This window comes from Phaenicophaeus curvirostris, chromosome 6 (assembly GCF_032191515.1).
Source record: "Phaenicophaeus curvirostris isolate KB17595 chromosome 6, BPBGC_Pcur_1.0, whole genome shotgun sequence".
Taxonomy (NCBI): Eukaryota; Metazoa; Chordata; class Aves; order Cuculiformes; family Cuculidae; genus Phaenicophaeus; species Phaenicophaeus curvirostris.
In genome coordinates, this window is record NC_091397.1 from 56228268 (window position 1) to 56242076 (window position 13809).

The window sequence follows — 13809 nt, forward strand, 5'->3', positions numbered from 1 at the left end:
TTGATGGAGATTTCCAGCTGTGAACGTGTCCAATATGTTAGGGATCAAGAATGGAGAATTGTGGTCACCAGGAGCCAATACGGGTGTAACTGTTCCACCAGCCTGGGCTGGTTCAGTTACGCATCAGAATATAGCGTCAAAAGTAAGCAGGAGAGGCACAAGACAACCTTCCAAAGTAAAGTACTGAGAGAGAACTACTCAAGTTGCATCAGACGTATCACGGGAACTTGCTTTAAATGAAAAACAACAAAACAACCCCACGCATAGGAACTTACTGGGGTGAAGCAGCAGGTCAGTGCTGTGTAGAGACCACTTTTGCAGATCTCTAGATGGAGGAACCGTGGGCTGTGTGGAGCCCTCTTCTTCACTGCTCCATTTTTGCTCCTGTTCTCGGCATGGTGATAACTGGCCAGTCTTTTACTGGTTTGTGAATCCAAGGTAGTGAGAGAGAGATGCTTATTTATGGTACTTCAATAACTCTAAGTTGGCCCTGTCTCACGGTAGAAACCTTGTAAACTCATGGAGATAAAGAGAGCTGATGGATGAAGGTAACTAATGTTTATATACCCTACATGGCATTGGGTGGTGGCTCTGCTCTCTCTTATAGATTCTGTGGAAGCAGCCACCGAAGTCTTCCAGCGCTGCAGGAAAGAGCCACCACTGAACGCTGATTACTAAATTGCTGTTGATGATATGTCATTCCACTACAACTGGCAAGAGATCTTTACAAATGTTGTTTAGTACCTAATCTCACAGCAAACGCCCAAAATGCCTTCATCAGGGAACATTCGACTGGTTGACGTCTCTCTCGGGCAGTGCCGGGATATCTGGACGGAGCCTAGATGGCACCAGAATTGAGGGCTTTGTCAGCAGCTGCTGTGTCCTGCTTGTCAGCCTCCACAGTCTAACGTGCTTCCCTGGTGCTCCTGTTTCTCTTCTGCTCCTTGCTCTAAATGTCAGTTTTTCCCTTTCTTTAGGCTACAGGTTTCAGTGCGGGATCGGGCACAGAGAAGCAACATCTCAGGAACAAAAAGTTGATCTATTTCACACTGAAACATCCCAGATGCCAGATCCCAGGGTTACTTTATAGCTATGTTCCTGCTGGTTCAGGATCCTTTCTTCCATAAAGCACTGTCAATTTAGATTTAGAATCATAGAATCACCAGGTTGGAAGAGACCCACCGGATCATCGAGTCCAACCATTCCTATCAAACACTAACCCATGTCCCTCAGCACCTCGTCCACCCGTCCCTTAAACTCCTCCAGGGAAGGTGACTCAACCACCTCTAGGTTGTGGCTTTTATATTGTGCAGTAAATGCTGAGAAGCTGGTCTCTTAAAAGAAAAAATAAATTAGGAAAAAACCCCAACAATGATGGCAAAATGAAACCCCCAACCCCCAAGATTTTAATAATGCATCAAACATCTTCAGTCTGACCGGGTTAGTTGTATAGTTCCACGGGGCATGAACACCTCTAACAGTTTTTCTTCCTTCAGCGCAATTAATTCATTTTATAGGAAGGTTAATTACAGGTAGCAGAGCTTCCCATGAGCAGAACGCTGACTTCCCCAGCTGCTGCCCCAAGCCAGGTACAGGGCTGCTGCTCAGCTCCTCTTGCTCACACTGGCTTCCTTCTTCCCCCAGTGCACAGCAGAGCACTCAGGGTGCTGCGCTGGGATCTGTCTTGGCCAGGAGAGAGGGGGAGATCACACCCAAAATCACCAGGTTGGAAAAGACCCATCGGATCATCCAACCATTCCTATCAAACACTAACCCATGTCCCTCAGCACCTCGTCCACCCGTCCCTTAAACCCCTCCAGGGAAGGTGACTCAACCCCCTCCCTGGGCAGCCTCGGACAGGGACCAATGACCCTTTCCAAGAAAAATTTTTTCCTAATGTCCAGCCTGAACCTCCCCTGGTGGAGCTTGTGGCCATTCCCCTCGTCCTGTCCCCTGTCACCTAGGAGAAGAGCCCAGCTCCCTCCTCTCCACAACCTCCTTTCAGGGAGTTGGAGAGAGCAATGAGGTCTCCCCTCAGCCTCCTCTTCTCCAGGCTGAACACCCCCAGCTCTCTCAGCCGCTCCTCATAAGGCCTGTTCTCCAGCCCCCTCACCAGCTTTGTTGCTCTTCTCTGGACTCGCTCCAGAGCCTCAACATCCTTCTTGTGGGGAGGGGCCCAGAACTGAACACAGGATTCGAGGAGCGGTCTCACCAGTGCTGAGTCCAGAGGGAGAAGAACCTCCCTGGACCTGCTGGCCACGCCGTTTCTGATCCAAGCCAAGATGCCATTGGCCTTCTTGGCCACCTGGGCCCCTGCTGGCTCATGTTCAGTCGCTGTCAACCAACACCCCCAGGTCCCTCTCCTCCAGGCAGTTTCCAGCCAGACTTCTCCTAGTCTGGAGCTGCTCAGGGTTGTTGTGCCCCAAGTGCAGGACCCGGCGTTTGGCCTTGTTAAACCTCTGGTACTCGCAGATGAGTTGAGTGCAGAAGGTCCCTTTAGTGACCTCATGGCAAAGTTTGCAGAGTCTTTTACAGGAAGAATGTGGTTGCAGTGGTGGAACTGGGGAGCCTTGTGAGCACGAAGTTACTCAGGTGCTAGATGGACAGGAAAAACTGTGCGCGTCCCAAGGACACTATAACAAACCCCTCCAGCTTCTGTAAGAGCTTGCTCCCTTCTGGGGCTTGGTCTGACTTTTCCCACAACCTCTTCTGTTTTCTAACCCTTTCCCCCTTGTCCTGTAAAGCGCACAGAGGGAGTGAACTCAGAGAAAGTGTCCCTGGAAGTGCTGCAGGGAGCTTGTGCCCCCTGCTCTTCTGGGCTCCCCGTTTGGCTGGGACAGACGTACAGTATGAGCGCTCCCGCGCCTGCTGTGTGTCACCATGATCCTTGTCCCGCTCAGGAGGAGCCCTTGGCTTTTGCCTCCTGCCCTCCCGACTCGCCTGACCTCACGATGCCGAGTGAGGAGGGATGTTCCCCTCCAGCACGAGTTTATGAGCCACGTCCCCGCGTCCCACCGAGGATAATATGGGCTACAGGTGACAAAATGGTGACCGTGTCCAACAAGCTCTGGGTCCCAGAGATGAAACCCACTCCCTTTTGCAGCTTCTGAAGAAAAAAGGAACTCCTGGCTGCTGCTTCCGTCACAGCACCCTGCACGGGAGAGCTCAGCCAACCCGAGGGAGAGGGCTGTTACCGGCTCTGCTTGAACTGAGAGCAGCTGTTGATGGATCCAGCTCTGGGCTTTGCCACAGCCCTGCCCCTCTGGGACTGCTGAAATGGATACGGGGAGGTAAGCGGGGTCTAAAAGCAGCGCCTCCACTCAGCGCCTGCTGAGTCTGGGGAGAGGCAGAGAGGATTTCCACTCGAATACCTACCCAAATAGCTAAAATCATCCTCTGCGGCATGTGGAAATATAAACCTTCATTTTCCCGCCTGCTAAAGCCACCTGCTGTTGTCTCCTCCTGCTTTCTACTTTTAGCTCATTAGTTCCAGCGCAGCTCCCCTGCGCCGTCCCGCTGCCTCTTGCCCACGGGACGCCAGGGGCGGCTCAACGCATCCCAGCAGCTGCTTGACGCGTTTGCTGCTGAGAAGCTGCCTGGACCAGGGAGCCCCGCGGAATAACAGCCCCGGGGACGAAGCAGCCCCAAAACTCTGACAGCTCCAAACATTCCCAATGTCGTTTTGTCACAGGCTCCTCTCTAGCTTCTTCTGGGTGAGAAAGATGAGCCTCCGTGGCCACAGCGATAATTTTATGAGCTGGCTTCTTAAATATCATCGTGACAACTGCTCGTTGAAGGATGCTGCCGGCTTACTTTTTTAACGGTGATATCCATGGAAAAACTTCCTATAATCTTCTACTAATCGCAAGGAATGTGAACGGGGCTCTGAAGAATTTCCAAAATCTCACCAGGTGCAATAGATCAGCCTTAATCGGAGCCGGCTCTGCTTGGATTCCCGTCCTTTGCTGGGAAGGTGGTCGCCTTCTCTGACAAGAGAGAGCATCATCCCAATCAGCATCACCTTTACGCTCAAAATGCAGCTCCTCCTCAACAAGGATGGAGGAGAAAAAGTGTCATTTAGAAGAGAGGGTTAGACAAGCAGGATTTGCTGGTTTTCTGTGTGTGTGGCAGAAGCTGAAGAGCATTCGTGAGCTTGAGCAGAAGGAAGAATAGTGAATATACCAGAAGTGGAGCGAGAAAGGAGGTGTAAGAAAGGAATTTCTTGTTGCTTTGCTAAATAGAACTGGAACACAGGCAAGGAGAGGGGAAAACAAGCAAATCCGAAGACGACAGTGTGAACTGGAAAATTCAGAAGTAGCTCAGGAAGTTACTGAAGAAGCAGGAAGGAAAAAGGAAAGGAAAGGTTTGCGGCAGACACAGGGAACAGAAGAATCTGGAGAGCAACCATTTGTGGAGAGAGGAAATTCTGGCTCCCAGCAGGGGACATTCACACCGCGGTGAGAGCAGGTGGCTGCGGAAATTTGGTGACTGCCGGAGGAGCCTGGGACTGAGCAGGATGAAGATACAGAAGACGTTATGTTTGTCCAGGAAGCCACCTCCGGCAATGAACGATGCTACCTGGAGCTTTCTACAACCAGTGCTAAGACAGCCCCTACCTGCCAAGCCCTCTCAGTGTCCCTTCACCTCTCTGCAGCGTTGAAAACTAAAGTCACCACCTCATCTCCAGCGACAGTGAAATTTCTTGTTACAGAAAGTTGTATTGTGTCGGCTCTATTTGTATGATATTTTGCTGAGCGCAAACTATTAATATTTGAATGAAAAAAGCATGGAAATTGTCAAATTTCAAGACAACAGAGAGACTTGCAGGGAGGAGAAGGTGGTGTTTACAGCCCTAAAGGGTTAGCACTGATGAAGAAACCAAACTTCAGTTTCAGAGAGCACTACAGAAATAGTCTGACTTTTCTTCTTGCAACTAATGTGTTGTTTTTCTTCTAGAGTCAGACAACTCTTCAGTTACTGAGTGAACAATATAGATTTTCGCTGCTGCCCTCCTCCTTTTTTTCCTTTCCTTGATGCTGGCATGAATTTGCGCTTCCTGTCAGACACCGGTTACTGCAAACCCACAAAGATCTCATCTGCTTTTGACTTCCTCCTCTCGGCTCGGGGTCTGCACTGCTTCTTCTCCAGCGCAGTGCCAACCTCGTGCCAGAGAACGGTTCTGCTGCAGCCAGCACCTGCCTGAGCCGGGGAGCACGCGCGCACCCCGCTTTTTCCATCGGCGGCAGCTCCCTCAGCCCGCAGCCGCTTCACCCAAACCTCTGGTGAGACGTCACCACCACGCGAGTTCAACTCACAAGAGATCAGTCCTCAAAACGGGGCTGTAAGACACCCAAGCCCTGTTTTTGAAGAGCAAACCCCTAAAGGGACTGTTCAACCATGTTGTGTTGAACCAGCCTTTCACCACCCCTTTGTGCTGCTGCTTCTCTGCCCTCTCCAAAACCTGATTTGAGCACACAAGGTGTCCTTAGAGCACCAGCGAGGCTCCAGCAGAGCCTGACTTTCACCCAACCAGTTCTCAGAGGCGAGTGAGAAGCTCTACAGACCCACAGAGGCACGGGAGGAGTGTTTTTCCCTGCATTTCATTGCCTAAAGCACAACATGTTTGTGCTGATGGGAACGAGTGTTGCTCCAGCTACTCTGCAGGAAAGTCTAAACGTGGGGTGCAGGGCTCCCCAGGCACGAATCCTCTATAGAAATTCTGATAAAAACCTCCACTTTCTTGCTTTAGGTTTCTAGCACAGCTCAGGAGGGCAATAGGATAAAACTCCTGCCACAGGACATGGGCGCCCGTGCACAACAGGACTGACAGCAACCTCCTTATAAGAAGGAGTAGAGGGATGGAGGCACAAAATACTCTTCAAGGAGAGAGGAGGGAGGCAGATAGAAGGAATGGGGGATGGGGATAACACCCGGAGAAAGAAAACGTAAGGGTTTTGGGTGGGAACTTAAGGTCAGTAGTTGAAAAAGGAACCAGAGTGGAAGAACCCAGACAAAACAGGGAAGACATGACTGCAAGTTAAGCAAAGGAGAGTAGAGGCTGGGTGTGAAAATCAGCAGCATTGGAGGTTTGTCACGCTTTTTCAGTGTAAATATACATCCAGCTTCACAACTGGCTCCCCTTGTTGAACAGCAAGGATACTGTTACCCCAAAAACTTGAATGTGAAGCCATCAGGGAGGACAGGACTGTATTTTATGGGAAAAAAAAGAAATAAAATCAAGAAATGCTGAACAGATCTGCAGTGAGTGTGACAGCACCTTGGGTGTGTTGAACCCAGCCTGTTTGTGGGGTACAGCTCCCAAAAGGCAACTTGTTCTATTTGGGCGCTTGCTACCCTTCTCCCTTTGGGTTTTGCTGGAGGGAAAGGAAACAATCTGAAAATAATCGTCTAGAACACGTCTTTCTAAGAGGAGATTTACCTGTAGCACTTGGGAAGGATGGTGTGTTTTACCCATGCAGGGATGTAAAATCCACTTGCTTGGGAACCCACTCATCCTTTGGCTCCGCTATCTCCTCTTCAACACCAGAGCCAAAGAAAATAAGAGAAGCCAGCACCCCTGCTAGGGGCATATGTCTGAATAGGCACAAGCTTCATGATGTCCCCATCTAAATATGTATGGAGCCAACTGTGAATCCCCAACATAAAGATCCAACAGGCTCAAACATTTTGGGGTGGTTTGGCTTTGCCTCGGTGCTGAGGTTAGGGCACCTTCCGCGAGGTCACCGTGAAGGAAAACATCCGTGTCTTCCCTTCTCCTAAGGCTTCCAAACCAGGATCTCTGGTGTTGTTTTATTTTTTTTTTTTTTATTGCTGGTCTTCTGTGGCTACCGGCAAGAAGGCACTGGGAGCCCCGGGCTGCCTGGGGAGCTCGGGGCAGGGGGAGGGAGGGAGGGAGGAATGGATGGAGGAAGGGAGGGGGGGAGGGAGCGAAGGAGGGAGGGAGGGAGTGATGGATGGAGGAAGGGAGGGAGGGATGGGGGGAGTGAGAGATGGATGGAGGGATGCAGGGATGGATGGAGGGATGCAGGGATGGAGGGATGCAGGGATGCAGGGAGGGAGGGATGGATGCAGGGATGCAGGGAGGGACGCAGGGATGGAGGGAGGGATGCAGGGATGGAGGGAGGGATGGACGCAGGGATGCAGGGATGGAGGGAGGGATGCAGGGATGGAGGGATGGAGGGATGCAGGGATGGATGGATGGAGGGATGCAGGGATGGAGGGAGGAATGCAGGGATGGAGGGAGGGATGCAGGGATGGAGGGAATGAGGGATGGAGGGACGGAAGGAGGGAGGGAGGCAGGGATGGAGGGAGGGCGCCCCGGGCTTTGTCCGGCCATGCGGGCTTTGAGGCTGGGGGCGAGGCAGAGCCGCGGGGAGGCCGGGGGGTGGTTCCCGGTGCCCTGGGCGGCTCGGCCCGGCCCCGCCTGCCGGGTGCGGGGAGAGCCCGTCCCTCCCGCAGCCGCGCTCGCCGCCGTCGGGGGGGCGGGGAGGGGATGCTCCCCGAGCCCCCCGGCTCCCCGCCCCCGCTCCCCCGCGTCGGCCGGCCCCGCTCAGCCCCCGGCAGCCCCCACCTCCCCTCGGACGAGGCACGAGGTCTCCTCCTCCCCTTCTCGCCCGGCTCCCCGAGCGCCCGACCCGCTGCCGCGCCCGGGGAGGAGGGAGCGCGGCCGCTCGCTTCCCAAACCCCCCGAGCGGCTTCTCCGGGGGCCCCGCGGCCGCTCGCGGGGGTCGCCAGCTCGCCCCGCGGGGCTCGGTGCCCGCAGCCCCGGCCGCTGCCCGCCCCTCCATCACCGACCGGGCCGGCCGCGGGGCTGAGGAACCCGCCTCGTGGGCTCCAAATACCACGAGATTTCGGGGGGGGTTAGCAGGTTGTGCGCGTTTCTATCCAGGTTGTACTCGAGGGCTTCCACGGGGAAGCAGGAATGTGGAAAAAAGCCCGTTGTTGGAGCTCAGACGGTGTAGGAGGAGGCTCCCACCGCCCGCAGCACCGGGGTGGGTTTGACCCCACGGGCGGTGGGACACGGCTGCTCCTTGGACAAAAAATAAATAAATCCTGCCCCGTGAGTGGGAAAAGGAGACTTCTCTCCGAAGGGCAGGGCTGGGGGGGTGTCTGGGAGCAAAGGCAGCAGGTCATGTGTGATGCTAATGAGCCCCTGGTGCTGTTTTCCTGCTGGGAGGAGGTGGCTCTCCCCACGGGCAGCTCCAGCATCCAGGGCTCTGCTGCCAGCATCAGCCTCTGGAGCTTTTCTCCTGAGGAGTTTGAACTCCTTCAAAAAGGAAATTTGCTAAGAGAGGAACCCATTCTTACTTTAGGACAACTCCTCGCTCTTAACAGACAACATCAGCCACAGCTGAAGGGAGTCTAAGGTTTTTCTGTTAATATGTTGTCACCTGGTGCTGTTTGCTCTCTAATTACATATAAATCTGAGTTTAAATATCAACTAAGCACAACACAGGTTCTCAACCCATGGCGAGGACCACTTCATTGGTCACTGATGGGGGTTTCTAACCAGTCAGGAGTGCAAAGCTTTGCCACATCTCAAACTTATTCCTGATTTATCCCATGGATCATATGAAAAGAGTTATGGAAAAGAAAACTGTACTCAGTATTTCATCACAAGAAACGCTTCATCTCTCACACAACAAAGCGCCCCTTTCGTTTTACTCCATTGTTACTATTTCTTGATTATTTTTTTTAGATTATTTCTTAATTTTAGATGTACTCGCTCAGAATTTAAGAATGTTCGTAAAGTGCATGGAAAGAAGATGAGTAACAATAATAACAGTATGCTCTGTGGAGTTGGTTTTGAGATTACAAAAATAATCATAAAAAATGTTAGAAAACGTGTTAGTAGAAAGTATTAGCAAGTTAACAATTTAGAAAGAAAAAGTCAATACTCAGGGAGACCCATACACTTATGGGATGTAGTGCAGACCCAAACAAAAATTTCAGCTTTATTAGTTTAGAAATTCAACAGTTTTGAAAACAAACCCTGGATTTTGTACATATTCTTAAATTTCATGTAGGGGTTCTACATGTGTGATGTTTACAACCAGAAATAGACATTTGATAACCAGATCTCAAAGGTGTTCAGAGCTTTCTACTGCTTGACCTACAACTTCAGAATCGCAAAGCAAGTTCTGGCTTGTTTTGCCTCCTCACCAGGCTCTGCAGAAGTTTTAAGATGAGACTTTGTGTACACTAATAGGATGCCTCACGCTATAGGTTTGCAACAAGATGTCCAACACTATAAAAAACAACAAAAAACCCAAGAAACAACCCCCCACCATTTTGTATAAACATAAAACTAATCAATTGCAACTTTAGTTGCAGGGAATCGAAACTGTTCATGTCTGTACAATAGGGTTCTTGTGGGGATTTCAGGTAGAAAACCTCATATCTTTTTCACTCCTTTTTTTCCCTCATAATTTATAGAGAAAACAAAATCTTCCCTTAGGCTACAGTTTGTCAAGTTTTTTTTTTCTCTTCCTGCTCCAAACAGTTCCTGAGCTGCCTGGAAGCACACGTGGGGCAAAATGTATTTTTTCTTGGTGGAAAAGAAAGGATTGGTCCTTTTTTCCCCTAATTATTAAGACAACTGAACTTTGAAACTTGACGTTTTGCTGCTTCTTGTTAGAATACACCCCTGAACCACTTCGAAGTTAGTTTTGAACCTCTGCAAGCTACTTGCAGGACATGAGGAAAACCATAAATTAGGTTGACAGCGTTTGCATCCAGAAAACTTATCTGGTTTGTTCTCTTCCTTAGAAAGGCAGTATTCGAAAATCCCATTTGCAGCTCACGAGCAAAACATTTTAGCCAGGCCAGGGAGCAATTTCCTAAGAAACTGAGAGGGCACCTGTTGGCTTGTGACTCAGTTGAGCCAGGAAACACTTCTGTCTTATATTTTTCCCACTGCTCAACTCCCTCTGTCCACACTTTTCTCTTTCTCAAAGTAAATAACCACAACTTGTTGAAAACACATGTGCTTTCAAAACTAGCACTAGCTGGGCTAGTTTTAGCTTCCTAAAGCTTAAGGCAGTCTTTCAAAAGTGCAATTAAAACTAAAAATTCAGGACATAAAAGAAGTTATATAAAATCAAATAATTAGACTATACTGCTGATATGAAACACCCCCAGTTATTCTTATCATCTTAGAAACACAGATTTGATTATTTTGATTTTTTTTTAACTTTAAGAGAGAAAGTTCTATATTTTTACTAACTTTCCAGTGCTGCAGGAAATTTAACTAGAATTTCCTGAATTTTAGGGTTTAATTAAACAACTTGAGTGCTTGATTCAATTAAGTTACTTTACATCTATGTTTCATTACGATCACAACTGATGTTTGTATTTTTTTGTTTAAAAAAAATAACGTTTTCACTAGAACCACATCTCAGTTCAAAATCAGGATTTCAGCTTTAAGTATTAATATTAGAAACACACACAAAACTAAAAAAAGGGGTATGAACTACTTTTGATTTTTTTCTGGATCCATCATTTAACTTGAGAGAGTAGATTGAAGCACGCGATTAACATTTCTTTTCACCCAAAGAACGAAAATCAACAAATTTTGGCATTTCTTTGCTAACGAAACTTTGATTACGTTTCTACTTTGTTAATTTATGGCAAATAAAGTAGATATTAGCCTTGCCTCTAGCTGTTGCCCATGAGAATGTTTCACTGGCTGTTTACATATAGACTGGGGCTTTATCGCAGGTCTGATGCAAGAAAGCTGAATTTTTTCTCTGGCCTCTGTGACCCCATTATGGTACTTTGGTTGTGTGCATTCTGCCAGCTCAGCCTCACTCCTCCAGCGTGACTATACGTTCAAACAATGGGCTCAAAACAGACTTGCAAAAAAAAAAAAAAAAAAGAGCTTTAAACTAGACATACAGACTTAGTTTTTCCTAAATGTATAATTTGTTTCATGCTTTCCTACTTGAATTTTTTTTAATTTTGGTTTAAGTAGTGCTTTAAAAGCTCAGATAAACTGTTTACTCTTGCAAAACTTTACAGAAACAAAAAAATAATTCTCAAAGAAAAACTTGAATCTGAAATTTGTAGAAAGTGCTGCTTAGTCCAAGATATATTTGTGTGCCTTCAGTTGCAGCAAGGGTTGTTCGATTGAGATGTAAATTGAGCTTTAAACCAGGAATTAATTAGCATGAATGTAACGCTATACGTATGCAGTTTAATTTTGTCAGACTAAGACTTGTATTTATTTTCACAGGATATGCCTTATGGGAATGCAGGGGATTTTTGTTTTACAGATCTCTCTACTCCTACTTAAATACTTACTTTTATAGATGTTTTAGTTACTTGACTTAGCTACTTTTGGCAACAACTGGGCTGTACATAAAATGTTTTGGAAAAAATAAGGTCAAACTTCGTTGACTAATTAACTGTCAGAGAACCGTAACTTGCGGGGAAAAAACATAGGTATTTCCTGATATAAAAAGACCACGCCAGCCATTTTATACTGACAATACCTACTCCTAAGATTTTATACCTAAAAATACATACAATACACCAAGTTAACACACTGCAAAGGAAACAACTATATAGTGTGGCTTTCAAGATTAACACAGAAGACTAAGCCTAATTTATTTAAAACCAGATAAAGAATAACTGAAATGACCTAATGAAATTATTCAGATATAAGCACTAACGTCTGCAGGAGGAGCCAACAATCCTGCAGCTCAGCCTTCAGCCTCACAGGTATTTAAAGCTGCAATCTATAATTCACAGACTGAACTATTCAGCCTGCTTAAGAAACAGAGCAGAAACAAAAAATCAACTGTATTATACACTAGGTTGCTTTCTGATCCTGGGAAAAAATATAAGTAGCAAATGATAAAATATATGCTGTGTTGGGAAAGCACATTTTAAATACAAACAGCCATGACCACATTCTTCAAAGAATACATGTATTAATGGCCAACTTAAACAGCTATTTTCATGAATGTTACATCAAAATTGGAACACTTATTCCTGAAGAAATTGGTAAAACACAACCAGAACCTAAATGAAGGATTGCCTGGACTAAGGCCATGAATTCTCGTCAACCTCAGGCAACAGAATTAATGTATTTTAAGACATTCAGCAAAATTAAAACAACAAAAAAAAAATTGTAAACTACGAACCCTGAGCAGCTAGCAGCTCCAATTTTGCTTTAATATAACAAAATAATTTGTGTATATCTATATATCATTTTAAAAAAGTATTTAAAGCAAAATGTTGCAGAGTTTCTTCAAAGGACACCATCACACCAGAATTTTTAGAGAAAAAAAAGAGATGGATTTTTTTTTTGCTTATTAATAATTAATGGCTACTTGGAAAGGTCTCCGGACATCAAAATCTAACCAGTACAAGGTACTGAAAAGCAAATATAATGCTCCTTCCCCACAGCTTCACGAAATGGAAGGTCCTGGGGCTGAATTCACCATGGATCTATGATACTGCTGGCTGAAAACACCACGATCCTACCAGTAAGACAAAACAGATTCTGGAGAGGAGGGTCTCATTGTTCTTACCAAAGGGATTTCATGCTTGGGTTGCTGCCCCATTTTACTCCTCCACTTGATACTTTTTTTCCCCCCCTTAGCAAAAGATCTCCTTGATCAAAGGAGGGGCAAAAAAAAAAAAAAAGAAAAAAAAAAGAAATATATTCTGATTTATCTAAAATGCAACAAAATAATACAAAACAAAAACAAAACAAACGACTACCTGAACCAAGTTAAAACACACTTCAGTTGTGAGAAACGCTTTTACTTCTAAAATAACGCCTTCGTTTCCAGTTCTCCACTCCTTGAAAAAGCCCCACAAAATATTTTGTGGCCAGGGGAAGCCATATTGGCCATTCTTCCTGTCACTTGATCAAATAAACTTCTGAATTCCTCTGGCTGCATTGTAGAGGACGCATTTATATTTTCTTTATCTTCTCTTTCCCCCCACGACTGCAAAGATCTTGGCTACCAAACTGCAAGATGTTAAGCTGGATTTTGAAACTCCTGTTTTAAATCCAGCTGTGCCGAGAAGGAACACAGAGGAAAAGTTTATGTGTGTGTGTATATATATATTTTTTTTTTTTCAAAGAAGGCTGGAAGCTGTTTTCACACAATTTAAATGTGTGTGATCAGAGGTTTGTTCTGCAAGATCTGTTTGCGAACTGAAAATAAGATAAATGGAGGAATTAAGAGCAGAAAAGAGAAACGCCTGGATAAAATGGAAAACAGTCTCAAACCAGCATGCAGAGGTTCATTCTAAACCCCGGTCACAGTGGTTTATACACCGGAATACTCACTTAGAAAATAAATATTTGTATCGTTTTAATACAATAATACGGTGACAGCATCGCGTTACGAAGTAAAGAATTCCTGTAACTTTCCGGTAAGCGAAAAAGCACACACAGCATCCTCTTTAAGAGTTATTTTTTTGTTGTTTTATTGAGGAAAAAAACCCCAGCGAGAGCCTCGGTCGGAGCTGCCTGCGACGTTTTACCTCGAGCCCTAAAACTTCCGATGCCACCGTGTGATTTATTGGTTTCGTCCCCCCGCCGCGCCTCCCGCCGCCGCTCTCCCGCTCCCCGGGATCGCAGGTATTTCGGGATGAGAACTTCCGAACGGGAGCGGCGATCGGCGCCTCCCCGGGGCTGCGGGGGTTGCTGAGGGGGTGGGGAGCCGGGGCTGCGGGAGCGGCCGGCGGTGCCGCTTCTCTCTCTCTCTCTCTCTCTCGGTTCGCCGCCGCCGCCGCCGCTCCTTTTGTTCGCCGCCCCCCGGAGCCGCG